Here is a 27,732-nt window from a genome sequence, read left to right as displayed (position 1 = left end):
TTGGTTGAACAGATGGACTCATCTGTTGTGAATGAAAAGTGACTTTAAACAACAAAAAACAGAATAAAACAGAAATGGTTGTTTAATGCCTGAGTCAAAGTCTGTACTTCACTACCTGAAAAGGGCTAAGTGGCAATAAACAGAAACACATACTGTATGCAGCCTTCTTGGAGCTTATATGGGCAAAGATGTCATCTTAGATTTCATTCATTCTGTGTTCGTATTGCCAATGTGAGGGCCAAGAAAAGAGATGCATGTGAAGATCATTGTCCATACGTGCCCTTGAACTCTTGTATGGCCAGGAACAGTGCTCAAGCATGGCACCATCATCTGCTCTTTGTTACAAATGCATTTTGCCTTCTGGGCCTGGCTGGGACAGATCCTGTCAGAACTTGTCGGTTTTGCTCTGAAGATGTTGTGACACGTGCAAAAAGGCAGTTGTGGCACTGCCACATTACCAAGGAAAACCAGGACAGTTTCCACTGCACACAGTCTCGTCTTTGCTCATATTGGTTAGTTAACTTTTATAAGACTTGCATCTACTGTCAGTGGATATGATCAGCTATATGTCAGTGGAAATGTTTGATCAGCTGTAGGTCAGAATGTAGATATCTTCAGCAGGCAGCAAGTTTGTTTTCGCCAAGCGACCATAGTTGGGATATTTCAGCAACATGAAAATCCTGTTCCTCATGAAGCTCTTCAGGTGAATCCGAAAGACATGATTGTTGGCTTCAGAGAAACACAGAAGCTGTTGGATCATTGTGAAAATAGATTTATCAGAGACACGTAATTGTGACATTAAACAGAAAAATAAACGTGTTCTATAAATTATCACATTGCTGTATTACCCTGTAAGCACAATTTCAGTGTTATTTATAATATGATACTGAATAATGTAATATGATTTCATGTCTGCCATGAAATGAAAATGTTTCAGTCCAGTCATTGGTTTAACAGTTGGATTCAATTAAACCAAGACTATTAAGGTAATTGGAAAAACACCCATAACTGTTTCACAGACAGGCTTGTTGTGGCAAAACAAAATCCAACAGGCAAGCAAAAAAAACTGAAACAGATTTTTACTGTGATCATCTGTAGTTTGAAAATAGTTTTGTAAATTGATTTCATAAGAGTCCGAACATGTATTATTTGTTTCTTCCTCAGCAATGAAGTGTTAGTTTTGCAGGCACTTTCCTTGACAGAGTCCTGTCTAGGGTCATAGATCTGCCGTAGCTTTTGAACTGTACACACCTGAAATCATGAACATAAAATTATCAAGGACACATTTTTCTATTTTATCAAAACTTTCCTGGTAAGTACCTCCTTATCATTTCCGATCTACACAATATATTTTATAGAAAACCAGAAGAGGGCACTAACAAGTCTTGATTAACATGTTTAAAATACTGAACCAAAAGCAGCCTGCTTCCCTGTTTTTACAAATGAGTGAAATAATCAGCATGCAAGTCATGAATGAGATGACTGCATTGAACTCCTCATTTTTAAAATGTAGTCTTCTCCGTAGGAAAAATAAACAACCAATTTAAAGGGAAATTATCTCAAACAATAATCAAGCTTATCTTTTAGTGCTTTCATAAAACTTTGCTTCCCACAAACAATTACTTAAGTCAAATCAACAACAATTTAAAGGATAAAAATGGAAGCGGAGCGATACTCAGTGATAAACAGGTGTGTTTAATAAGGCCATGACGATGAGGGATTCCTTCATTAAATAGTAAATGCCTGTTGTCTGCTTTTAAGATTCCCTCATTCATACAAGCTCTGCCAGAAAGAAACACAGCTCTACATCACCATGGACCCTTCAACCATATTGACAGCTGGTATGAAGCACTTTAGTTATGGGCCTCACTCTCTCTCCGAATGAACTTTGGTCCCCTGCTTTGGAAACAATTCCATTTTTGACTCACTGGATCAGATGATGCTGTCAAAGACTGTACAGGACTTGTCTGTTTACATTTTGAAACACTGGATGTGCCAGGTTTCGCATATTTTGTTGAGAAGTGCCTGCACTTTGGCCTGTATCCATTAAAGCACTTATCTTTTGTATTGTTCACTAATGAGTCGATCTTCTGCTTTCTTTGAAGTTATCTTGGAATTTGTCATCTAGAGTTTTTGTGAACCTCCTGAGCAATTAATCTTTCCTGTTCGTATGGATATATTAGTTGGTCCATGCTCCTAGATTGAAAAGGGTACTGGTTGTACACGTTTGCTTCTAGTTAAGAACAGCTAATTGATCTTCTGAAAAAAGACCAAATGTATTCGCTACCTTTGTATAACGTTCTTATTCTGAACGTAACTAATCAGCTTGATTTCTTAAATTTGTTTCATACTGTTGAGGCTTACCCATTTGACAAAGCATCAAGTAGCCTATATATATTCATATATATTGTTAGAGACTTAATATAAGTGTAAGGGTTTGAGCTTCATAACATTGCATAATCTTTACTTACGGGCAAAAAAAGCAATTCAACCCTTACAAAAAAATGAAATAGCACATGAGTGTGGACACATTACGGTATTCTCCAATGCCTAAAATCACTATTTTGCACCGGACTGAAATAAAGACTAGCCTCTATGGTTATTAATGAAAGATGCTATGTCCCATAGTGATTAAAGTCATGCTTTTATTGAAGAGTCTCTTTTCTGGTAATTTGATTTTTTTTCCAGCGCTCTAATTTGAATCAAATATGGACTGCTTCCAAGCTAGCTACCTCGGTAAATGTCAGTGTTATGCAGCTGTATTCTGGTGTGCATTTGAATTTAATTTATGTGCTTTTGTAGTTTTATAAAACAAAATCTTCAGTCATGGAAAATTGGAACAACGGAAAACTCATCTGGAACATTAAGACAAAATCAAAATGCCGCCAGTACCATACATCTTGCACCATTTTAAAGATCTGTCTAAGCAATAAATATGGAAATAATAAATCCTCACAGTACTCACTGTTTAATTATTCATTTAACATGCACACAATTATGTATTTACACTATAATATATAGTTGCTGGACCCCTGTAATACTAATAATAATTGCTTGCACTTTAAATAGCACTTTTCTGGACACTCTAATCAAAGCGCTTTACAGGTAAAGGGGAGTCCCCAGTACCAGTATGCTCAGTACTGTTTGTGACATTGTTCAGTGAAGAGTGAAGTATCCTTACCTTTTGTCTTATAAAAAGCAGTCCAAAAATACTTTTCCTATAACACTTTAATCTAATACTAAAACAGATATTTAGATTTTTTCTCCAAATGCATTAGGACTAAAGACTTGTTTTCTTCTTTTTTATTCTAATACTAATATTAATACTAATACTAATAAACAGTCAATTCCAGCTGCACATTGGGTACTGTTATTTTGTACAAGGTATATATATACATACACCATAATTAAACACCAGTCATTAAAATGATACTTTAACTTATTATTTAAAATGTAAGATTCTGACCTCAAAGATAATTCATGCAACTTTTAATAAAAAAAATGAAAGGGACCCAAAAAAGGTGACAATCAAATTTAGATTCATTCCAAGAAAAAAACAACAACATTTGCAGTTCTTTCCATATGAGCTCCAATTCTATTAATTGAATCAATTAATTCTACAATTCTTGTTGCCAATGAGGAAACACCGATTACAAAGGAATACATTCTTACCTGGAAGAAAACTGAATGTAAGAAAAGAGCTGTGAAAAGCTTGTTTTCAAAGCTGCTGTTGAATGTGGAGGATGGTGAGGACAAAACAGACAGAACCCGAGCACCGGACAGAAGGACAGAACACGTACTGTAGTGTAATACAGGACAGCAGCAGACACTCATCCCTGTCACAGCACTTGTGATCCGGGACTACTGCTTGCTTTCATCTTTTTAATCCTCTCTGTAGACGTACGTAGATTCTCTGTGAAGATTATTGCTTACAGCCAGCACAAGAAGATCTACTCAGGAGGTCAAAACAAAAGGACCCCAACACATTTTTTAGAACGAACTGGATGATTGTGGAATTTTACAGTGTGACAAAACAATGAGCAATTACATGAAATATGAACGGTCTTGTGAATGCAGGCCTGGCCAAAAACCAGCATGAAGATATTCCATAGGACCAGCAAGTTTAGATTTGCAAAACAATACTTTGATAAACCGCAAGCTTTTTTGACGGCTTTGTTTAGTCCGATGAAACCAAGACAGTTATTTCTTTTCCATGCAAAGGATTGCAATATGTTTGGAGGATAATGTGCAAAGCCTTTGAAGAAAAAAATGTTTTGTGCCTACTGTCAAGCTAGGAGGTGATTTCTTCGTGATTTGGTCATGCTTTAGCAGGGCAGGGTTGGGGGATGCATGCTTTGTTGAAGATTACTTAAACACAGACGAATTTCAAAAGAGAAGCAATCTGCTTCTATGTTGGATATGTGGAATTTCGCATTCCAACATGACAACAGTCCTAAACACATGGCAAAAATAAGTTACATTTTTCAAATAAAACAGCAAAATGTCTGTTCTTGACTTAAATTTGATTGAGACACAACAGAAAGGCCTAAAGAAGGCAGTGGTACAATGTTACCTGTTGAGTTGGAAATACAGGAGGGAAATAAAACTGGGCACATATTCCATCTACTAGAGACAATCAAATAGGGTCTTGAAGGATTCTAAATCAGTACAGTGGGAGGACATAAATAATTTGAAAACATGCGCTTTTTCTTTAGCATAGTATAAACTTTTTTTTTCTCAAAATAACCGTTTCAGTCATTATGAACATCTGTGTGTAAAACAACATTTGGGAGCTCAAACGTTTTGTAGAGGACGCAAGCATTCGCTATCACAACTGTACAGAGTGAAACAGATAAGCGTCTGGGCTCCTTTTATGAGCGGGGTGAAATAAATTATAAAAGACAGCAAACATTTTTTTCTACGATGCACACACATTTTGTTAAAATCATGTTAAAAGTGCGTAATGCTATTAATCATTGGTTTCCAAGGATACCGTCAACACAAAAGTGGCCTCATCATTCTCAAAAATGAAACAGTGATGTTAAATTTGTAAGTGCTACAGAATACAGCTGTATATCGAGAGGGTACTTTAAAGTACTTCTTAACTGTTCTTGGCTGCAGCATAAGCCCCTTAGTTGAAACATTTTTATGTTAACAGCCTAAGCTACTGTTTGTATACAAATTGTTACATTCTGTTTTTCAAATACAATGTCAGTGAAAAATATAACGGCTAAAGTGTTTTAATTATAGCGTCCTACTATATTAATCTTTTTTTTTTTTAAATTAAAACAAAAGTAACTACTCAGCAAGATATAATAATACATTTATTTTATTTTCTCCCTGGTGCTTGAGAAAAGCATTCTGTGTTCAAGTACTCTGGTATAACTACAGTACATTTAATAAAAGGTTGTCCAGCAGAAAATATTTTTCTTAGCATCAAACTGAAGCACTCGACTTCAAAACAACACTTTGATAAACTTTGAACGTATCAGAACTGTGAATGACAAATCGATTATATGTGTAATCTCAGAACCTGCCAAGGATGGTTGTCTGCAGTATGCATAAACCTTTAGGAAAACTTGATTAAAATCCACAGGAGGTGCAGTTTACAAGTTAAGCTTTGCACTATACTTCCTCTCATTATTTCATTTTGTTCTGCTGAGTAGTACAAAAGAGTGTTCCTGAAGAAAATATGGTATGTTTTTAAGCAAAAAAAAAAATTAAGGAAAACGAATTTGTTAACAGGTTTGATTATTGTAACGCGTAAGGCTAACATTAAAAGGCTCAGAGACAACTTGCAATATGAACTTTACGATCCACTGAGAGTGATGTTCAAATCACAGATAAACAGATAAATCCATTGGATGGGTAGATACACAGATTTAATCAAGAAACCACATTTTCTATAACAAATCATATGGATAGAAACATACATCTAGAAATCTAGGAGAAATATAAGGAATTAGAGAATTAGGTAAATGATAAACTAGAAATGGTTAGTTCACAACCTCAAGAGCTTCATATTGATAAGTGTTACAATCACATTCTTCCAAAATATTATACTGCATAAACTCCTTCCACTGGGACAAAATCAATCTCAAAATCATTTTTTTATTTTAAATAGCAGCTATAAACCTTAAAATATTGAGAAATAGCTTAGTCATTGTTAAGCAACTAGTTTCAGAAGAAATTCTAGCTGTCTCTCACAGAAGTCTTAACAGCTAAGTAAGGACACACTAATGTAAACTATAAACTAACTACCACGAAATAACATGTGTATCATATGAATATCAAATATTAAAATACAGAGGGTAAAATCCTACCATCAGTACTTCTAATATCAGGAAAGTTGCGGACTCTATTGTTAAACCTATTTGGAAAGACCCAGAAACCTGTTCCATTAGTCCCATCAGTCAGCAGAAGTTTCATCACAAGTGATAGTCCAATTAATATGCTGAAAGAGCAGGACGAAAACAACCACTTGCAACATCACCACAAGAATGTCCTCATTGTAGTCCTCAAGTGCACACTTTACAAGCGGCTGTTTGTACCCTTCTGGTCAACAGCTCTGTCGGTCCCCTGAAGCTACAGGTACTGTGCTGTATGTGCAAGACTTACCAGTATAGTACACATAAAGACAGTACATTAAGTGCAGCTCTAGATGTTTTGTTACTAAATTTGAATTTGAAAACTTTTTACTTTTCAGTGTGGAATTAATCTCTACTTGTTCCTACGGAACTCACATGCAGACAATTTTCTCCACTCTGAGATCTTATTTTCATCCTCCCATAGAGTTTATCGATGAAAAACTATGGAATGTTGTTCCAAGAACTCTATTGTCTGGTTGACATTATACTTTCTCAGTATCAATGTAACCCCGTACGGACTTGGTAATTTCCATATCATGGCTTTACGAAGGCCAAAACATTTTTGTGAAATGTTCCGTCATCCTCTTCATGTTCCAAATACATTATCACTGCATTCACTGCATGCTTGAGCTCATTGTTATGTTGAAAGTTGAATCCCAACCCAATGAAACGTGATCCTGAGGAAATAGGCACACTTGATGAGAATTTGCCTGTATCTTCTGGCAACTGCCTGTCAACACTGGCTGAAATACAGCCCCCTATTTGTATTTATTGACCCACATACATTATTGTGGCAGTTGTACACTAATTGCTCCTCTGTCCACTTTCCCATAACAGCTGTGGTTAAGCCAAACTGCTTAAACCTATATATAAATAGCACTTTTTCCAGGTTTGATCATCCACTTGTTAATTTCTGTATTCATATCAGTTTTGTTGTTGTGATGCCTCTTATTAATGAAGATTTCAAAGCTCCTACACTCCTATTGTAACCATTTTGGACTAACGGATATCTTACCGTTCTATATGTTACCTTAATATCTGAACTTGCAACAATGTTTTTTTATTAGACTGTCACCTGTCAAACAGAATGTAGTCTGAGCAACTTTAGATCACTGGTAGGTAGTTCGTTTTCCTTAACTGTTCCAATTGTCAACAGATCAAGTTTTGTGACACCTCTTTTGGGCCTTGTCTTTAACACTGAGTGAAATGTGAAGATGTGCTACAATCTGCAGTCTCACAACTGGGGAAAATGTAATAGTTTTAAGACTTGCATGTCCTACAACCCAGGGCCCCTGGTCAAAGGGACATTGGTTTGGAAATCCTGGGCCAGAGGGCATAGTGCTACCCACTGTACAATGGCAACCTGTTTTTTTCCTGGGAAATGTCCCATCCCAGTACTGACTTCATCCTGCCTTGCTTAGCTTCTGGGATCTTAGATTCTGATGTCTAAACTCATTTCTAAATGAGATCAGCCTCCAAGGTGACAATACTGCCATCACAAGCGCTCAGTGTTTGCTACTGTGTTCATGCAGTCTGCAGCCAGGTGGTCCTTGACTGACATTTTAATTTTACTCTTTCAGCTCCTTAACCCCTTACCCTGGGGCAACACAAAATCATTTCCAACTCCTGTCACAAGAAAGAGGCTCAACAGTGAGAGTGAAAGTGGACAAAATGTTTATAACTTTAAAAAAGTAAGCAAATGTAGCAGGTAACGCTTATTATGAGCAAACAAAGCCAAGATGTTGGACATGGAGCGCTGTTTGTCCACAGAATGGATTGAATGAGCTGTCACACCCCCACTTCCCATCCTTTCCATACTTTTCACATGGGTAACATTCGTTAAGTCATTAGGAAACGGCTTCACATCAACTGTTTAGCTTTGTGGATACTTTTATTCATTATCACAACAAATTGGGTTGGAACACGTTTCAGCAAACACTGCGTGCCCTATGCCTGTAACAAGTTCTTAATGGGAAAATGTTTAAATTGTAATATCTTATGCACCACCCTAATCTTCAAACTATTTTCTAACAAGCTTCCGTAATTCAGTGGTAGATAAACAGATCAGATGTATTATGTTTAGAACGTGTTACATATACGGATAAAGTAAACCCTGCCGCATTGTTTTATTGTAAAGTCCAAAGACTCACTGGCAGCGTTTATATTGCAACGTGTATGTGAACATGATCAAAACCATTCTTTGTTCGGTAATTAAAAGCAGTGGGGTGTGTTGCTGCGTGCTGGATCTTTGGGGTACCTGGCATCAAGCCCACCCTGCAAGAGAATAAGTCAATGTCATAGCCTTTGTGCTTAATAAATAGCCTTGTGAAGAATACAAAGTATTTGGTATTCTTATCAATCAATCAATCAATCAATCAATCAATCAATCAATCAATCAATCACAAGAGTACAATTTCAGATACTTTACATTTTCCAGTAGCCTACTTTTGCTGATTTCAAGCAGCCTATATTTTGAGTTTAGGGAGACTTCGACCTGAAAAGAATTCCCATTTCAAATCATAAAGCATTTTTTTTTAAATCCTGTCTGAACCACTGATAAATTGTAGTCCTGTGTGACAAAAGAAGTAACATCTGTCAGTGAACGTTAGAAGCAATGGGAAGAATCACATCACACCTTCACTGAAAAACACTGACGAAGACTGGCGAATACGTCGCGCAATTTATTGAAATGTTTAAAACTAATCTAAAAATCTGGTAATACAGGATGATCTGGTCTAATAAAAGGAAACAGGCTACGCAAGTCATACAAAATATTTAAATACCCTCGTTTGACACAAGATTATAAAGAATGATGTGATCTTTATTTGATGTGTAAGAAATCTCTTACCACCCAAACATTTCGTAAGGACACGTGGTTGCTCCTTGGCTGTTAATATACCTTCTTTTACATGTTAAAATGGTTCTACTTCATTCCTAATAATAATAATAATAATAATAATAATAATAATAATAATAATAATAATAATAATAATAATAATAGTTATGTTAAAATAACCAAATTATATAGGGTAAATATCGTCTGTTTTATTGTTGTTAATACTGTTGAGAAGGAAAAATGGGTATTAATTTAGGATTGTGTGGACACTAGGTTAATTAACAAACCCACCGAACTCTTAAAATAAGGTGCTCACTGGTGGAAATATGCTTTATTCTGCATGCATTGTCGGGTGAAAGGTCAATAACAAATTTCGGGATTAAATTTCTGTTTACAGTATACAGATAAATTCAGTTCAGGCTTGAATTATTTTTAGTCTTCATAGGATAATAAAAGTTAACCTAGAAATGTACTTTCTGTTTAAATCCATTAATTGAATTATATTGACGTGAAAAGTCCGTTTCATTTTTGAAAGATTTTTCGGAGGAATCAAACTGGCGAAAGCGACAAATTATTAAAATATGTTGTGTTAATAATAACTAGTTATTCAATCATTGTACGATGTTGTTTGTAAAGGATCACAAAACAGTTTTGGAGGTTTGTCTTTTTTCCGTCAAAATCTCAGGTGTTTATGTTCTTCGAATACAATTTTTGAAAATAATTTGATGGTTGCCCCTTGTTTCATATTAAAATTAATATCAAATTACAATAGAGTCACTTAATAAAAAACTGAATCTTGTTTTCTGGAGGATTTGTGAAAATTCTACGAGTTTTATAATGCGACATATCTGCATTGGTTTAGCCTACATTGATAATAACTGTAAATATCCAATGATCTACTACCTCGAACTGCAAATAAGACAAATACTACCGACATTCAGTACTGGAACCTCAATATTTTCAAAATGTTATGTCTTAGAATAAAACACAGGGGTTAAATACCCTGACACGTAAGCAATCTGTAGACCATCTGTGTACCACATTTTTAACAGTATATTCTTTTGATGTCTTCATTTGTTTACTGATGTGTGCCTTTACTGCAATTTGGCGTAGGCCTATTATTTTTTAATCTCCAAGGAGTTTTTGGTTTGGACCGTTTTTAACCCAAAAACTGTGAGCTGAAATATCACGTACACCCTCTGGGGCAACACTGCGTGTTGTAATTTTATTCCTCTGCTAAAATGGTCGGATTTTTACATTCAAACTGAACCGGGCGTATTTGGATTATTTCATCAGGACTTCTTAAAATCAAGAGAACATTATACTCTATGTCTTATGTTTGAATGACATTCCGAAATGAAATACCACCAACATAAAACAAAAGCAATGCGCAAACGTTTTAGCGGACATTAAACTTTATACAGTAACCTGCAGGTACTACTGGGCAATAATTGTGAAATTTACCTGTCAGTTATCCTTCTGCAGACAGCTATCTTTAACTATACGATGTTATCGAGCAATCATTTGACGTTACCTAAATTAGTGAGTAGCAGAGCCTTTACACTGACCGAATTTTATTATCAATACCAAATCATGCCACTGACCGAGTAAATTGTAGATGAAGGATGGAAAATGAAATGTAAAATCATACGGTTTAAAAGTACAGTTTCATCTTTTGATACTTTTTGATTTGTATTTATTTGATATTTAAATATAGTTGAAAAACTCACTGCTCAAACCAAGATGCATCTTAACCTCGCGAAGATGATGCATCTGACGGTTTAACCCATGATTATTTTTATATTGCCTGCATTCTTGTACAAAAATAGGACCTTGGAGATCACATTCCGAGGAATCAAATCAAAAAGCGTTTTTAATGTGCGTCCTTTTACCTGCATTTGAAATTACTTATTGAACAGTTTAGTAATGTGATTTCTAAAGATCTTTCTAGTAAATTAATAATTAACCAGAATGTTTTATTCCAGAACCATTGGTCGGTTAGAAACCCTATTAACAGAGCTTGGACAAATGTGTATTTCATATGATGTAAATGTGTTTGTAGTCTTTAAGTCCAACCGGAGGACGGCGGAATTCTGGTAATTCGTAAACGCTCGTAGGAAAGTCAAAAAGAACAAACCTTTCTACAAAACAATCCTGCGTAATCTGCAGGGCACCGAACCAATTTTTATCTTGTGAATTTTTAATATCTTGTATAAAAGACAAACGCTGTTGTCACAATTTTCTAAAGTTAAACTAAAAGTCAAACCGTTCATTTTCTAATAGCAAGACGTACGTGTCAAATACTGTAAAACCTCAAACACAAATAAAAAAGTGTAAACACAATTACACGTTTCAGTTTTGTATTTGGGGAAAATAACATGTATGAGAAATGCACATCTTGCACAACACTAGTGTGTTTTGTGATTTTAAACATGAAAGGTAAGTATTACCTGGAAAACACGATAGCACAAATGGGTATCTGCGATTGTTACATTGAGCTTTATGAAATGACTGGATTTGTTCGGCTCTCTTGATGTGAAATTCCAACGCATTTCAACATAGACACATCACAATTCTAATCTCGCAAATTCCTAAAATCATCATGAGAAGGAAAAAAAAACAGAAACATTTTCATTATAATTGATATACAGTTATGTAGTTTCAGTGACGGACTATATTGCCACGGAGCCCTGTTACACTTTCTAAAACAAACGATTACCAATGCAACCACTGGTACTAGGTAAACACCTAACTGTAGAAAGATCACGTGTATCATTGTCCCTCTTGGTCATAAAGGACAATATCAGATATCATCACAACCTCTGTAGTACAGAACAATATTTGAATAGAAAGCATGACAGGGAAAGGGCAATGGAAGCTGTCAGGTCAATTTCTCAGGTGTTATTAACAAAACCATAGTTCAATGCAGCGTTGCTACTGTACGGAAGGAATTGTGTTCTCCCTCTCTTCAATGAGTTAATTCTTTAGGGGGGCACTTCCATTGGTGAAGATGAATGAATGTTCAACAAGCCTATAAGAGCTACCACTGCCACATTGAATTTTGCTTAATACAGCCCATTGACGTCTAACATTAATGGAGATTGGGAGAGCTGTACTTAGGCGCTGTAAAGGAGGAGGCACTTGGGTTCAGAGGTGGAAAAGAGGAGCACAAGGTTTAAGGGGACAGGGGATTGTGTATTTCAGAACAAATAGCCAATAAGTGCTTGGAAACGAACACTGCCTTGGGACAATATTGGAATGGTTGTTCTAAGACTTTGATAGTTTTGTCGGATACTAGGGCCACATTTATAAAACCATTTCACTGCACTACTTATTGCCACTCGTTTTTTAAATGCATGCTCCCTGTCTTTCAAACTAAAAGTAAGAAAAACTTACATATATTTTAGCAACCCTTAAGTTCATATCCTGAAATATTTGTGTAATTCCCCGACCTTTCCTGTGTTGTTCTCTCATAAAGAAAAAAACAGGTGTGAGCTCAGCAGAATGGCGAATATGGCTTGTAATATGGTATGCTACGAGGAATATTTTGAAATGGTACAGGCAGAGTTCAAAACCAAGGCTTACAATTTCGGCAAAGAAATTCGAGAGATCTGAAGACACAGAATGGGTAACGCTAAAAGTAAATGAAAACCCAGAAATCAGTGGCCCCAAGTGTTTTAATAAAATGAAAAAAAAAAAACAACAAGATTACAGAAAACATTTTGGAAAACGATTAAAAAGAACAGAAAACAGTTAAAGGAAAGGCATACAAACACACTTAAAATAATATAAGACTGGAAAAGAGAGAAGAAAATGGAAAAGGAAAGTAAAATTAAGTGATTTTATTTGTATTATAACAGAAGAGGACAGAAACTGATGCAAACTTCTGTCTCAGAGCTAATAACTGAGAACTCTGAGAAGGTGTAATGGGAATGCCTAATGCGTTAAAGTAAAATTTAATGGGAAGTGAAGTTAAATCTGCTAACAGAAAGCACTTTTTCCCACAGTGGGTCTGGGGTATCCAGGACAAACTGCCCAGCTTTGTTGTATGATTTAGCAGAAAGAGAACCCGTTCATGAGCCAAATGTATTTTCAATCTGGTTTCAGAAACAATTTTGAAGTCCTAGTGCTCTGCCTAGACAAATATGTGGTAGTTATAGACTTTGGAAAATGAAAACATGCCCACACTACCTTTATCATGCACATAAACACATTGACTATTAAAATATGACCATAAAGGGAATCGCGATTGTCTCCATCTATAGATGATTATTGCTGTGTATTGCAGGGGTGGGAGTGTCCAAGCCTGCCAGGTTTTTTGGGGTTTTCCAAAAACAGTGGCCCCTGTGGTTTGTTGGGCGTTTGGGAACCTGCAGTGTCGTTAACAAGAACTGCATCAGTCCTCTTTTGAAAGCCCCAGCTGTGCTGCTGGAGATGAGAACATGCCGCTTGAAAACGAGAGCATGAATTTCAGAAGAGCACACATGTGAGGAATGAAAAAAAAAGTACTTTATTTTTTTCTGTGTTGGTGTCAGAGTAGAAGCTACAGTATGTGTTGAACACATTGAGAAATCGTGATTTCAGATGGAACAGATAAAACACAAAGTATTCAAATATTTTTTGTGTTTTGTTAATATCATTCAACTCTATGAAATAAATAATCACCTGAAACGACTAAAGTATTTTCGTCATACCTTTGCCTCCAAAATCTAATGAAGATAACAATATTTAAAAACATATTTTACACTGGATATCATATATTATTTTGTAATTTTCACTTTTTAACATTTTAAACAATGTTGGTCATCAGCACTGATGCTTTGCGTTTAGCTGTGTTTCTAGTAACATTTCTCTTTATCACTAAGTACATGGAAACATATTGACACTATAGGAACATCGTGTATGCACTTGATCACTAGTAACAAGTTTGACAAAGAATGTATCATGCATTTAAATAACTTGCACATCTTTGAAATGCACAGGGCTACCCCCACCTCATCCCCGCTGGGCAGTCCACAAGCAGCAACATTGGTTCAAGTTTTATTAAAACCTGACACAGCTGGCTAAGAGGGCATTTTCTCTAGTGCTGCCACTTATGCATCTGTTAAACTGATAATCCCGTGACACTTTACAGTTGTTTTCAGCTCCACCGGGATTTTAATAGACATGCCCTATTTCCACGCTCTGTTCCGAACTGACATTTATTGAGGCCCTTGCAGTGCTTTTAACTAAAGCCAGAAATGTATTTCCATCTGAACAACAACACTATTTTGTTTTAGCATGGCTTTGCTCTGTGGTCATGGTATCATGTAAGTGAATTGTAGCATTTGTTTTGCTGTGCAGTTTTTTTTACATTGTTATTTTTCACAAGCATATGAATGAACACGCATTTCTTGGCAAAAAAATATAATTAAATCCTTAACCACAACACATTTTTGGGTCCCCCTGCAAATGTGCTGCCACATCAGATTGAAACTGGATATTCTGTCCGTCTTCGGAAACTGCTTCCTTAGGGAGTCCACAGTGGACCAGAGCCTGACCCAGCAGGCATAGGGAACACAGGGGGCCAACGAACAGGATAGCACTCCAGTCCGTTGCTGAGCCATTGCACACACATACGGGGAATGGCCAAAACGCACGCCAATCAATATTGTCCAAAATAGAGCAGTTCTATGGACTGTGGGAGGATACTGGAGCAGCCAGTGCAAACCCATGTGGACACTCTCAGAACAAGCGACCTTCACACTGAAGGCTCCAACTTTAAGAAGGAACTGAGTACAGGACTCAAGAGCTGCAGGGCAGCAGCCTGAACCGTCCTGGCACTCTGCTACACGAATCTGAAACTCTTTGGTGAAAGTGACCAACGTTGGTTTTAATCACACGTGCATCAGGTAAAGGAGAAGAGGTGGGTGGTCTGTCGGCTAGGTTACTGCCAGCAAAGATCTGATGCACCAGGTTTTTATGTCATCGTGACCCTGACAAGGATTCAAATTTTCAAATAAAAATGGAATTCACTGTCTAATTGTTTCAAATTAAATTCAGCCCATGGGAAAATGATGCAACGCAACAAGCACTGTCAGATCCTTTTGCTTTACCTGATACAAAATGATGTTTTGTATAACTGAATCATAACAAAGTTTCACAGATGGATAGAAATCTTACCTGGAAGAATCTTACCTAGACACCTAGATACCAGAGGACTCTGTCCAAGATGACATAGAGGCCTGTCCTGCTCTCTGTGCTTGCTTACATGACAACAGGTCCTCTTCATGGAAATGAAGTTGGCCAAGGTGACGTGCTGTTTTAACGTACAGGTAACACAAACAGTTATTGTAAGTTAGCGCATCTGGACACCAGATATTTAGGACCTGGCTCCAAAGAACAACATTTTACTAAAGCTGTAACAATATAATGTGATTATATACAGAGTGATAAGAAAGGAGGTTCAGTATATCAATGCTGTTCAAGTAATTGGGGTTTTTGGTGTTCTGTTTTTCTAGTATGTTAAAGAAAAAAAAAGCAAATGCTATTTTATCAATTTGCAATGGTTTCCAATTCGATTTTGAAATCCAGTTTATAACTGATGCTCTATTATCTTGTTATCTGTTAGTGTCATTAGTGTCTTTTGTACATGATTCACAGTAGCTCATTTCTTATTAAAGCAATACTGATTTAGCCGATTTACATTGAGTAATATATTAATGACTAGACTCTATGTACACTATATCTGAGGGTGATGCTCTTTGTGTTTGAGAGTGGACAGAGGTTTTGGAAAACCTCTGGAAACATGTCTTTTCTTGCTTGTCCAATTTTCAAAATCGAGGAGCTCCCTTTTTGGAGCTTGGTGCTCTTGTTGGATAATAACTCTCATCCGTCTCTCTCTCTCACTGCAGCAGAAACAGATCTGGTTGTCCGGTCAGACTACAACTAATTGGTGTGAAGCAGAAGTTCGGGAAGAGGTCAGGTTGTAATTACACATTTCAGCTCTCTTGCGTATAAAGACTTGCCTGCTGTCCGCAGCTCTACGCCCATCTTTCCTAACACCCCTCCCTTCACCCCATCTTCACCCGTGCAGCAGCCTGCCCTTGGTTACCTCATGGCCAGGGCTGCCATTTCCTCAGTCAGGCGAGTTAGTGCTTAACTACCCCTTTATATTTGTCGGCTCGTTTCGTTCTGGTTAGACGTTTAGGCAATTAGAAGATGTTGGCGTTCTGTTGAAAGCTTCTGCCTTCCCTCTCCAGGCGTCGCTGGATCCTGGCCTGTCTCGATATTATTTATTTGGAGCTCTCTACCGCTCGGATCCATGGTGCCAGTGGGGGAGCAGTGATTGCTTGGAGTACTGCTGTGTGTGCGGTCAATGCCTTGTTGCATGTACTGTAGCTCTCTGTCTGCATTTTAGGCGTCTCTGGATGCAATGCTACCAACCCTATTAGTGCTAGCAGATGCACATTACTAAATAATAACTCCTTGATAAGGAGGAACAATGGGAGTCATCCTGAGATTTGAGTTAAAGATTAATTGCAGTAGGCTGGTTTAGCCTAATATAATTAAACAAACTTTTCGGAGTTAAGTTAGCTAGTTGCAGGTGTGATTAGCAGATTCAGATGGCTTGATCAACATATACGGTAGATGCTCCTAGCTGAACAGCGTGTGAGTTGCTTGTTCGTGTTTAACAATGGTAATGGTTTTAGCAGAGCTTTAACTATAGCCACCCATGGTCAATAACAGATGAATCATTATCATCTTATTATAATAAGAAAGATTTGTTTTATGCAGTACCTAAAACCCATATTTAAAAGAAGTTTTAAAAGCCTCTTTAAACTCTTAATATACTGTATATTGTGCTCTGTGTATGCAAACACCAATGCTTGTTTAAAGAACTGAAATTGAAATATTTTTGTCTGCTTTTTCACACTTTTTGTAAATAGGTGCTATATATAAAACCATCCAGTCAATTGGTATTACCCTGCTTTCAGTGAGTGCTGGAAGAGTTTTATTACCAGTCTATGAGTAACATCTCGTGTTTCATTAAGTTGTTCAGTTTTGCTTGGTGCATGCAGAAACAGAGATATTAAACTGGTCCTTTTCTCTTCAAATTGTCTCAATTCTCAAACTAAAGTTTTGGCTCTTATTTTAAGACAAGTGCTTTGCGATCAGTAGCTACTTCAGAATCTTATAGACACCTCTATCAGAGTGTTAATTTTTCTCTATTTGTTTATTGCTTGCAGTTCAAGCTGTAGTTTTCTTTTTCAATGGTAAGAAGAATAATTGAATAAAAGATTAAAACATGCACCAGGTTTTTAAGACATTGATTTAGAACAATGTTAATCTTTCGCTCATAAAGTTTCATTTTAGCTTGGGATAACACATGTCTAACACATTTTAAAAAGACTTTTAAAGGATTTGCTGCTGCGTATAAAGCTGTAAATCATAAATTATTAATTTAGAAAAGTACAAAAGTTCAGTGAGAGCACAAAGCAACGTTTGTCGTAAGAAAGATATTAAATAGATTTCAAATGAAATCATACAAATTCTTTTCATTCCATGCATTTAGAAACGTTTGGAATAAACTTATCTGCACGCATATGATGAAGTTTGTTTTAAAAGCAAACAAGAAACACTAATACAATTTGGCAACTGATGCTTGTACTATGTTTCACAAACTTTGAGGTGCCCTGCTTTTGAACTCTATTCTTAAATATGATTGTTCAGTTGCAGACAGGATCGTCTGAAAAGCAGTGTAGTTTGTCTAAATACATTAAATACAAATGTGGCTGAATACATAAGAAATCAAAGTTTTTCAGTTTTAGAATTTTTTGTAGTTTTTGTGGGCATTCGTCTTAGTGCATTCTAGTTTTGATTAAAAATATTCACTTTAAAAATTTGTACACATCATTTGTATTTCTACAAAATGGGACATCACTAGAAGGGAATGAATACTTCGGCAAAGCACTGTAAAATAATACAATAGAACAAATGAAAAGCAATGCATTTCAACATAGTTCAGATAAATAAGACGGAGTGTTCCGAAACTGTTTTCAGTCGAGCTCTTCTAGGAGGAGACTATGTTTGGGACTACCAGTTAAAAACTGCTGCCCCTTTTGCCCCTGAGTTCATATTGTACAACACTTGTACAATGGTGCATTTTATATTGTATTGAAAGTGAATGAGCAGAGTGCACTGTGGAACTCAATGGCTCAGAGTGTCTCTCTTTTGGCACTGTCTGATGAGTATATGCAAGATAGATTAGAAAGCACATGGATTCCTGTCTGTGTTGTTTATTATTCCAATGTCTTCAGCAAAGCTCAAGTAAGAGTTTAGCTTCTGTTTCTCTACTACTTGCCTTGCAGCTGGGATTCAGTTACAAGGGGACTGCGGCTAACAGTGAAAGCATGAAACACAAGCCAGCATGCAAGCCGGGGAACATGGGGGATGAGGGCAGGGACACAGGTGCCCCTGCTGTGCCACAGCCTCTTTGCTCCTGTGGTGTTCCATCTGTGGTAACTAGCTGCAGAAGAAGGTAGCATCTCCTGAGCCAGGGAAAGCAGGAGGGAGTGAACCAAGCGTGATTTTTCCTTTCCTGCTGGGAGCACCCTGGAGACTGATTTCAATATTGCTAAAGAACAAATTCTCCACGTGGTCCATACTGTCAAGACCAGAAGCTCTGACGGGTCTCGGAGTAGGAAAGTGTATGGCACACTGCTTGGAAACTTTGAGGAAGGATTGAAGAATAAATCTAGAGCATTCGTGTGGTAGGCCGACTGTGCCGGGCTGGTGGAAGATATTTAGCAAATGATACAATAGGTTTATGAGACAGCCTTTCCCCAAGAGCAAGAGGTGGAGGCCTGACCAAACTTTAACAAAGCTGTTGGACATGAGAAACCAATTAGGACTGGCATAAACCAGTGCACTTGTAGACTGAGAGTGGGAAGATGTAGGCAAAGAAGATGCAGATGACTATACTGTGTGACATATAAGAGGATGGTCCTCTCTTTGTGAGACACCTATTCCAAGCCACATTAGATAAGAATGACCTGAGACCCATGACCCAATTGCATAACGCCAAGGCATCTGAAGACCTAGCATTCAGTGGAAGAGCTCAAGGCACGAGGTCACAGTGTTAGGGTCTTATTGAAGCGGGCCTCTGTGACAGCCCATGAAGGTGCCCATGACAACCTTTTGTTGTCATTTCAAAATGGAATGGAATGGGTCTCTGGAGACAGACAGTGGTTCAGTGCATGGATTTGCGACAGCTCTTATCTTTTTCCTAATCTGTGCCTTACTGTTCATTATGTCTGGGTTGGTAGAATGGGAAGCACTGTCTGAAAGGTTCAGGGTTCAAACAATGCACTTCTTGTAGCACTGCAATCAGTTCTTCTTGGTTCACGCAGTATTTTTGAGAACTATGCTTCAGTGAGCTCCTCAGCAGACGATGGAGATGACAGAATTGCTCTGATCTCCTCCCCTCCACAACCCCATGCTGCTGTAGAGGATAGGGTATATTGTAATCAGTGGAAAGGCTGTGAGATTGTTTTGATGGGAGCAGGTGAAAGAGGAAACCAAAGGCCTACACATTCCAAGAGGATGCTGAGGTTGCTTAATGTAACCATCAATTCTGTCCATTGAACAGTAACAGCATCCAGACTTGGGCCCAGTGTTACTGAGAATGACAAATGAGAGGAACAAGACCATGTTCAGGTAATAAGAGGTCTGATGGAACACACCACTACTCGGTTGCCATCTTTGGGCTCTTTCTCATCTATCTGACAGAGACAAGTCTCCTCATTATGTTTTCTTTGTTTACAAAGCAGCCAGAGGCTCTTGTTGAACAGCGCTGAAGGTCTTGTTTTGCTGGTCGAGGACCTCTCAGGAGCTGAATTCAGATTCAGCTGTAAATGTGAACCATGAATCTTTGTGTACCTTTGTTGCTGGCTGAAAATAATTTAAAAAAAAAAGACTCACACTGCATCCCCAGAATGCTGGAGAGGTATAACCACATCCTCTGCACTCAACTCATCTCTGCCACACTATTCCTCATCGGTGTGACTGCTTAATTATAATACTATACCTCTAATCGTGCAGATCTGTCAGTCAGTGGAGAAAGAATCCACATGCTGCACCTCCCACACGTCAGACACTCAGTCAAAGGGAAAATAGATTGGTGTTAAAATTTTTTAAGGATTTACCCAATCCTTACAGTCAGATTCTGGACTCCGCATGAATGTAATGCTAAGTAATGCAATTACAGCAATTAATGACAAAAACAGGGAGAAGGGTTTAGTAATGTGGGCTGCAGGCAGCCCACTCTAATTTAAACAGGAGGCTACATAATCCCAGTGCCTTCCCTTAAGTTTATTTAATGCATTTAGACCATATTTTCTTGTGGTTTTAATATTAGCATACCACAGGCTTACTTGGCTTTTCCATTATTCCCCATGGATTATGTCATACTTTATCATACCTCCCTACATTTTACCAGATTTGCATTATGATTTAGCTATGGTAACAATGAAGTGTTCTTTTTACACCATGGTGAACATTTTAAGGACACACAAACAGTTACACAGACAGAGCACGTAGACTGGAAGAGATAAATGATTATACAGAAGAGCAATGAACTTGAATCCCCAAAGCTGAAGCTCCAATCATTCTTGGCATCAACATTTAGGTACGCCAAAGTCCTATTTAGGATGTGTAATTCCATAGCAATTTATGTACAGTACTTAACCAGTCCCCTCTAACAAGAATGCAGAAGTGAATTATTTATAACATTTTGGCAAATGTTTTCTAAAAGAAAAAAAAACTTTTTAATGGACAGTTTCAAAATTCTGAATAACAACAGTTGCACTCATATTTAGAATAAAGGTTACATTAATAAACATTTCTAGGAAGACTTTGTGTGCTTTAGCCTGGTGCATCAAGTGCAAATGATGTTACTGCTTCAAATTCGGAACATTGAAAAAGTGATATTTACTCGGTATTCACTTGAATTCAATTTGTCCTTAATAAAAGAGTTTCCTTGTCTCATTTTTCATCATTTGTAGTGCTTTAAATGAGATAATGTCTGGTAGGGAAAATGTTCTCTCCCGTGTGTACACTGAAAAATCCATCAAAAACCTTATACAGGGAAATTATACTTTTCAATCACGAATTCATGTTTGCATAGCCCCTGTCCATAGAATAGACAGTTTAAATAACAGTTTAATTTATCAAAAGGCCCTATTAAAATATATGTGAATTTTAATATTTGTAGCGTCGGACGAAATTTTAAATCCATCCTTTTAAAATTTACAGCGTAAGGGCAACATTGTCGTAAAGAACCTATGAATGTATTAATTATGTTAAAAGTCTATATTAGCTAATCGTAGAATTAGCAGAACGTGCACCGCTACGCACAACTAGCCTAATTATGAGGGGAGTGTACTACAAATTGGAAAAGATCACAAGCCCATCCGACGGTGTCGAGCGAGGATCTTCGAGTCTATACTCATTTACAATTGTCTCGGCTTCTGTTTTAAGTAACTAACGCCTGTTTAAACAGCCCTATCTCTTATGTTCAAAGGAGATTCGTGATCCTTATGTTTTACCAAGTGTTGTCAATGTGAGATTTAGCTTGAGTCAGTGGAATACGATAGCCTGTAAAACCACGAATAGCGCAAGAAACTAAGTACACAGTACATGCGGCTCCGTTATTGAAGTCCGCTAATCTGATGGGAAAGCGTATTGACGTATATATATCTTGAACAAATTCAATTTTCAATAAGGTTGATAGTAGTATATTGAGCAATTGTGAAATGTAAAACAGTAATTTATATTCTGCTTGTGTACGTCAAACCTGCTATTATGCGTATATATTCCCTTGATACTTTTATATTTAGAAACGGATCTAAGCAGCACTGAAAGATTTGCATTGATATTAGAACGCGTAAGAAATGAAGAAACATCAAGATATTAAAATAGGCAACTAATTATTTCTTTCGTTTTCGTATTTAACAGGAAACAATTCTATATGCCACATATAACACACAGACGTGTGCCTATTAAGAGTGCTTACGTGCAAGCAGTACAATCGTATTTAATATGTAGTTGCCTCACAGCGTCTAAAACTGTTAGTTTTTGATGCAATAATATCACGCCAAAATGTCAGAAAAATATACAGAGCAGGATGTTACAGTAATAAAAGTTTTATACCCAAGGAGTAAAGAGCGCCATTTGCGAATCCAGTGTAGTCTGTAGAACCTCTGTAGTGGAACAATAAAGTCAATTTCTAACACACTACTGCTAAATATCATTCAGATAACATAATCAAATATCTGCAGACAAACAGAATTGCCATTGATGCCCTATTCTGCCTGTAAGAATGATTACAAATAAAGGAAAAAATGATATTCGATGGTCCATACACCTTGTTATATACGTGTAACTTCAAATAATTAGTCTCTGCTTCGAAAATCTTTCTTTCATTACTTTTGTTACGTATGATTTACAATCTTGCCATTTGAATTTTCTTAATTTCTGTTATTTCTTACAGAAACCTTTAATAAAACAAATATGAGATTCAAAGTCTATATGGTACCATATCTGTAAAACTTGACTTTGAAACCGACATCGGTTATATATGTGATATATATATATATGCTTTGTTCTCATGTGCAATTGCGGCGTTTTTATTAGCTGTCATTTTGATCCTGTTTTTCAGCAGCCTAGATCCAAACTTCGCAAAGCATGAAGCAGGACCGCTGTTATTCGTGCATGATAATAAGTCATACTGTACGTTTCTAAAGCAGGACTGAACTTCTCACAGTGACTGTACTGCCAAGTAGTCTATTTGCTCTTTGTTGTTAATTTATCAAGAACATTAGGGTGTCATCTAAGGCCCTAAGAAAGCATATTGAAAGTTAGAACAGCGGCATTAAAGTATCGTAACTCTTTACAATGTTTATTTAATTTGGCCTGGAACGAGGAAATTAGTTCATTTTAAGTTCCTAACCGTCCGAACAATATTGGAATTGTTGCTTGAAAACAATTATTATAAAAAAAAGTTTCCCATTCACACTCTTGACAAGCCAGAAAAAAAAAAAAACACTGCAAAATTTACATTCAGTTTTTCTGTTTAAACTTTAAACGTCTCAAAGGAAACAGAATTTCCTTTAACAGCAGCAAAACCGCAAAATGAGCTTCATCTTTATGGATTATATATAAAAACGCATAAAAAAGAAGAAAGCAAATAGATCAATTAATCTATTAAATAAATCTATTTATTCCTCGTTCGCGACCTGTATAAACAATTTCTGCAAATTTTGCCGTATACGGACGGCAGGAGATCGGAGACGTGAATCAACAGAGTTGCTATATAAAATGAACGAGCATTTCTTTAATTTTTAAATATAGTACTGGTGCTATTCAAGACTACAGGTACTTTTTATTTGAATATGCCGTATCCCGTAAACTGTACAAAACCAAGTGGATTTGTCCTGATAGAAAACAAAAAAGCTGTCGGAAATGAAAATTGAAAAGTGAGAGTCTTGTTCGTTTCCCCCCTCATATATAGGCTACCTTACGGTGAACAAAAACTTTATAAATATGATGACAACCTGTCTTCTGAGTGTGTTAGGAAAATGCATGGGGACGAGTGAAGAGGCGTCTTCTCTTCTGGGAAGAAACGTTTCTTATATTTCTTCATTCATTTAGAAGAGGGCTATTAGGCGCTGGTGGGAACCAGGATTATCCGTGAGAAAATGAACACATTTAAACGCGTTTAGCCACTAGCATGGATGAAATTCAAGACTCTGAGCGCACTTTACTTTTAAATTATATATATACAAAAGTTCCAGATGAAGGAAAAATGCAATATATTTTGAAATATATTTTTTAAAAGACTCATTTTCTTCTGTTTTGAAATGTCATGATATAAGATGTCGACAAACTTAATCATAGCTAACCTCACCCTCTTCTTCATTGTACCTCCCCATGTGGTGCAAAAATTTCTGTCTTCACCAGCTTTTTCCCTCTACCTATTTTTTTTTTTCCTGGCCAAGGATCAGCCCAGATTTAATAATTAGCAGGGAAATTCTTAACAGAAGGAAAAGTCATAAATCATTTTTGAGAAAAACTGAAAATGATATAACTGATGCCACTGCTTTATGTTGTACTTACGTCCAGTTATCTGCTAGGCCACTGCTGCCATTATCTTTACTACTAATACACTTAAAAACCGCAACACTGTCTCTAGGCATCTCGTTTGTAAACCTTCTCTGGCAGGGCCTGGGACCCACGGCGTGTCTTTGGTGAAACGGACAGACATTGCAATTGGCTACATTTTTTGGCTGGACAAAAACGGAGAGCTGGGGCTCTTTCCTTTTTTTACTTCTTATTTTTCCACGCTGCCCCAGTTGGAATGGCTGAAGTAAGTCTCTCTGCCTTTCGGTTCGTTCATTTCAGAGCAGTAATAGAAAATCTGATTAAAAAGGAGTCTCATTCGGGGGAATCAGTTTCAAACCCGCGTTTTGATCAATCTCAGCACTTCTGCTTTTTTAACATATTCTGTAATAGAACTAAGAAACTACTGGAGCGGTTGTGTGCTCGTTGACAAAAAACGGAGCCTGTTCATTCATTGTTTAATGACGGTTCAGCTTGGTAGTGCCGTACGCTCATTTACGCTGTGTTTATGTACGAATGAATTAATTTATTAAATACTATTTAGGTCATTGATTGATAAATGTAATTATGCTCAAAGACAACGTAAATAAATCAGTTTTGTAATTCACCCGGATAGACTGCTTGAACCATTCAACGCTTTTGCTTGTTTCTAAAGTTCCACGCAAAGATACTATGACAATTTATTATGCTGAACCCTCATATGTTTTCTCTTTCTTTCCCCTAACTCAATGACAGAAAATGGCCAAGGTCATTCTCTGTCAATCCGAAGCATTTAGTAAAAACAACACAACTATTAGGTCTAATAGAAGTTACCATGATGTCCCCCTTAAATGGTTTAAACGCCAGCCCTTCAGTCAATTAGGGTCATCAAAAGTTTCGTATTCTGTAACAGAAGACTTTTCATACAGACAGATCAGACGAAGATGCTGTTCAGAGCCGCTTGTAAGAGTAAACTTAGAGATATGACATGCGAGTTCGCTCTGAACAACTGACGGCTTTTTGTTTGATTTTTCCAGCATAAGCCAGGATCTACGTGCAAAAATAAGAAGAAAAAGTAATAACTAAAGCAAAAAAAAAAAGTCACCGACAGTGTTGGGTCTTCGCTGTTTCGGTAGGGTATACCCAATAAGGACTACAACACGGTAACCGAAACAGCGCCTGTAGTACGTCTTGTCCTGTGTTTGGCTCAAAACCATCCTTTATTATATTGCAAACGCGCTCTCATCCCTAGTTAAAGAAGCGAGCCGAAGACATTGAAATATACACTGACCTCTGCTACTAATTCAATAGGACATTTTCCTGTGCGTCTAGTTCGCCACATCCAACATCGCCCATAAAAGGTGCTGCTTAGCGAAAGAGGGGTGTGGTAAGTGAATGGTGTATTTATATGCATTTCAGAGACTTCAGCGAAGTTTAAAAATATCCCATTTTCCAAACCCCATCTTTTTATCCTCAGTATCATCGAAGTACAACAAAAGCCTGCATTCCCTGCGTTCCCTTTGCATTTAGCAATATGTTTTCAATGGGTGAATGTGATTTTACAAATACATCATACGAGTTTTGGGAGGAATATTTTCAAGCAGATGTTAAATTTGTGGACGTATTCTCCTGCAGCTAAACATTTCGTGTTTACTTCGCTGCCGGGCTGCACAGCGGAGTGGGGGCTCAGTGGAGGCTATCAGAAATGGAGACTGCGCAGTCCCCGCTATGACACCTATGGACTTATCCACTTGGGAGGTCTCCAGGTCTCCCAGCGCTTGAACAAGCGCTCAACGGGACTGGCGCGGTAATAGATTCTTCTGGGGGTCTGGCCGGGAAAGAAAAAAACTCCCTTCTAATTCACAGAGAAGCAAGCTCTCATTAACAAGGCCGTTCACCAACAACACCCTTTTCGGGTACCATAACTCAGATTTTAAACGCAAACATTATTAAGAGGTTGATTGCGAGCCTCTTTTTCTCACTTCGGGAGTGTGGACGCATCGATGTAGGCGATGTTTACAGCATTGAAAGTGACGTAAAAGCCTGTTGAAAGTCACGTAGAAGTTTTCACCTAGGAGGTCCACATGTTGACTGCAATGGATGCCTATATCTACATCCCTTCCACTCAATTCCGAACTGTTCTTAAGTCATCTGGGAACAAAGCGCTCCGCTTCAGGCCTGTGGTGTGACCAGAGGTCTACACCCCCTAAATTGTCTCGATCTAGCACAGGGGCCGTGTGAGTTTCATACTGTAGCTCTGCGTTTTCTATACTTTTTCTCCCCCGTAAATGTTTATCCCACATTAGATTTGGTCGAAACTTCATATGTCGATAGATGTTTCCGTCTACCTTCTCTATTGACTTCCCATTTTCCCAAGCACGAAATAGGACGAATATAGGCAGCTTTTCTTTCTTTTAACTTAAGCCTCCCGTGGGCTGAAAAAACCTTTTAAATTCGGACTTCTTCTGTTTTAGTACTCCATTAGCTGAATACACAGTCATTTGGACTAAAGTAACGAAGAGAAAGAAATAGAAACATAGGACAAAAAGGGATAAAAAGCAAAAAAAAAAAAGAATGAGTCATCGCTTAAATTTCAAATTTACAGAACCGCGAATCCATGGAGCTAGGGTAAATTCCCAATGGGTTTCCCTGTGAAACCTTTCCTTATGTTTACCAATTAATAAGAACTGCAAACTTACAAAACTGCAGACGTTTTACTGTGTGACTACAAGTGAACTTTATTTTTAATCACAGTCTGGAAAGCTATTTTTTCTCACGTATTGTTTGTTGTTGTTCAAACCCCCGAATTCAGCCCAGATTCACGGAAATATTCTGTTTGCGTGGACGTGTGCCAGCAATGATTAATTAATCTTCGCAGGTTTTCCTGTCCACGGACGAGTGTCGGTTCGATACAGGATGAAGAAAAATGAAATTATTTTTTATAGCACAAACAAAATAATTATAAGGCAGGCAATATTTTATTCAGATTGTTACACTTTTACACTACCATTAAGTTATTTAAAAAAAAAACGTATATACGTTTTAATTGATTTACCACTATGGCGAGTAAATTCCTCTTTGTGCATGTGTCTGAAAGCAGAAATAAATAATTCACCTACCAGTGCATCGCTGATTTAGTTTCTGTCGAAGAACAGTCGATTGCACATATTAACTAGTCCTGGCGTGAGTTATTCGGTCTGATATTTTTAACCCGTAGCATAGCCAGCGCTGTAAGATGTACGTCGTTCTTTTTAGAAGCTGAAACAATTTAAGTTTGTTGATATCAAGCGAAGCAACCTGTAGTACACGGAGAAGGATTTTGAAGACGGTTTGGAGAGAGAGTGAGTTTTTGGTGAGAAACTCAATCTCACATACAGTAGCGGCTCCATC

The 27,732-nt window shown here is 37.3% G+C and overlaps 1 long non-coding RNA gene across 2 annotated transcripts; it reads right to left on the bottom strand.

Moving 5' to 3' along the window:
- Nucleotides 1-754: 754 nt before the first annotated feature.
- Nucleotides 755-27,732, bottom strand: LOC148677556 (uncharacterized). Of its 2 annotated transcripts, none has more exons than XR_015941240.1 (3): nt 27,462-27,732; nt 15,367-15,502; nt 755-1,251 (listed from the first exon to the last, which is right to left on the bottom strand). It is a non-coding gene; the product is annotated as an uncharacterized LOC148677556 (long non-coding RNA). The 2 variants fall into 2 exon arrangements; XR_015941239.1 differs by lacking the exon at nt 755-1,251 and adding an exon at nt 7,751-8,642 and having other exon boundaries at nt 15,382-15,502; nt 27,462-27,723.

Source organism: Lepisosteus platostomus, chromosome 1 (assembly GCF_059453375.1).
Source record: "Lepisosteus platostomus isolate fLepPlt1 chromosome 1, fLepPlt1.hap1, whole genome shotgun sequence".
NCBI lineage: Eukaryota > Metazoa > Chordata > Actinopteri > Semionotiformes > Lepisosteidae > Lepisosteus > Lepisosteus platostomus.
Note: the sequence above shows the minus strand (reverse complement) of the source record. Positions and strands in the feature narration are given on the sequence as shown.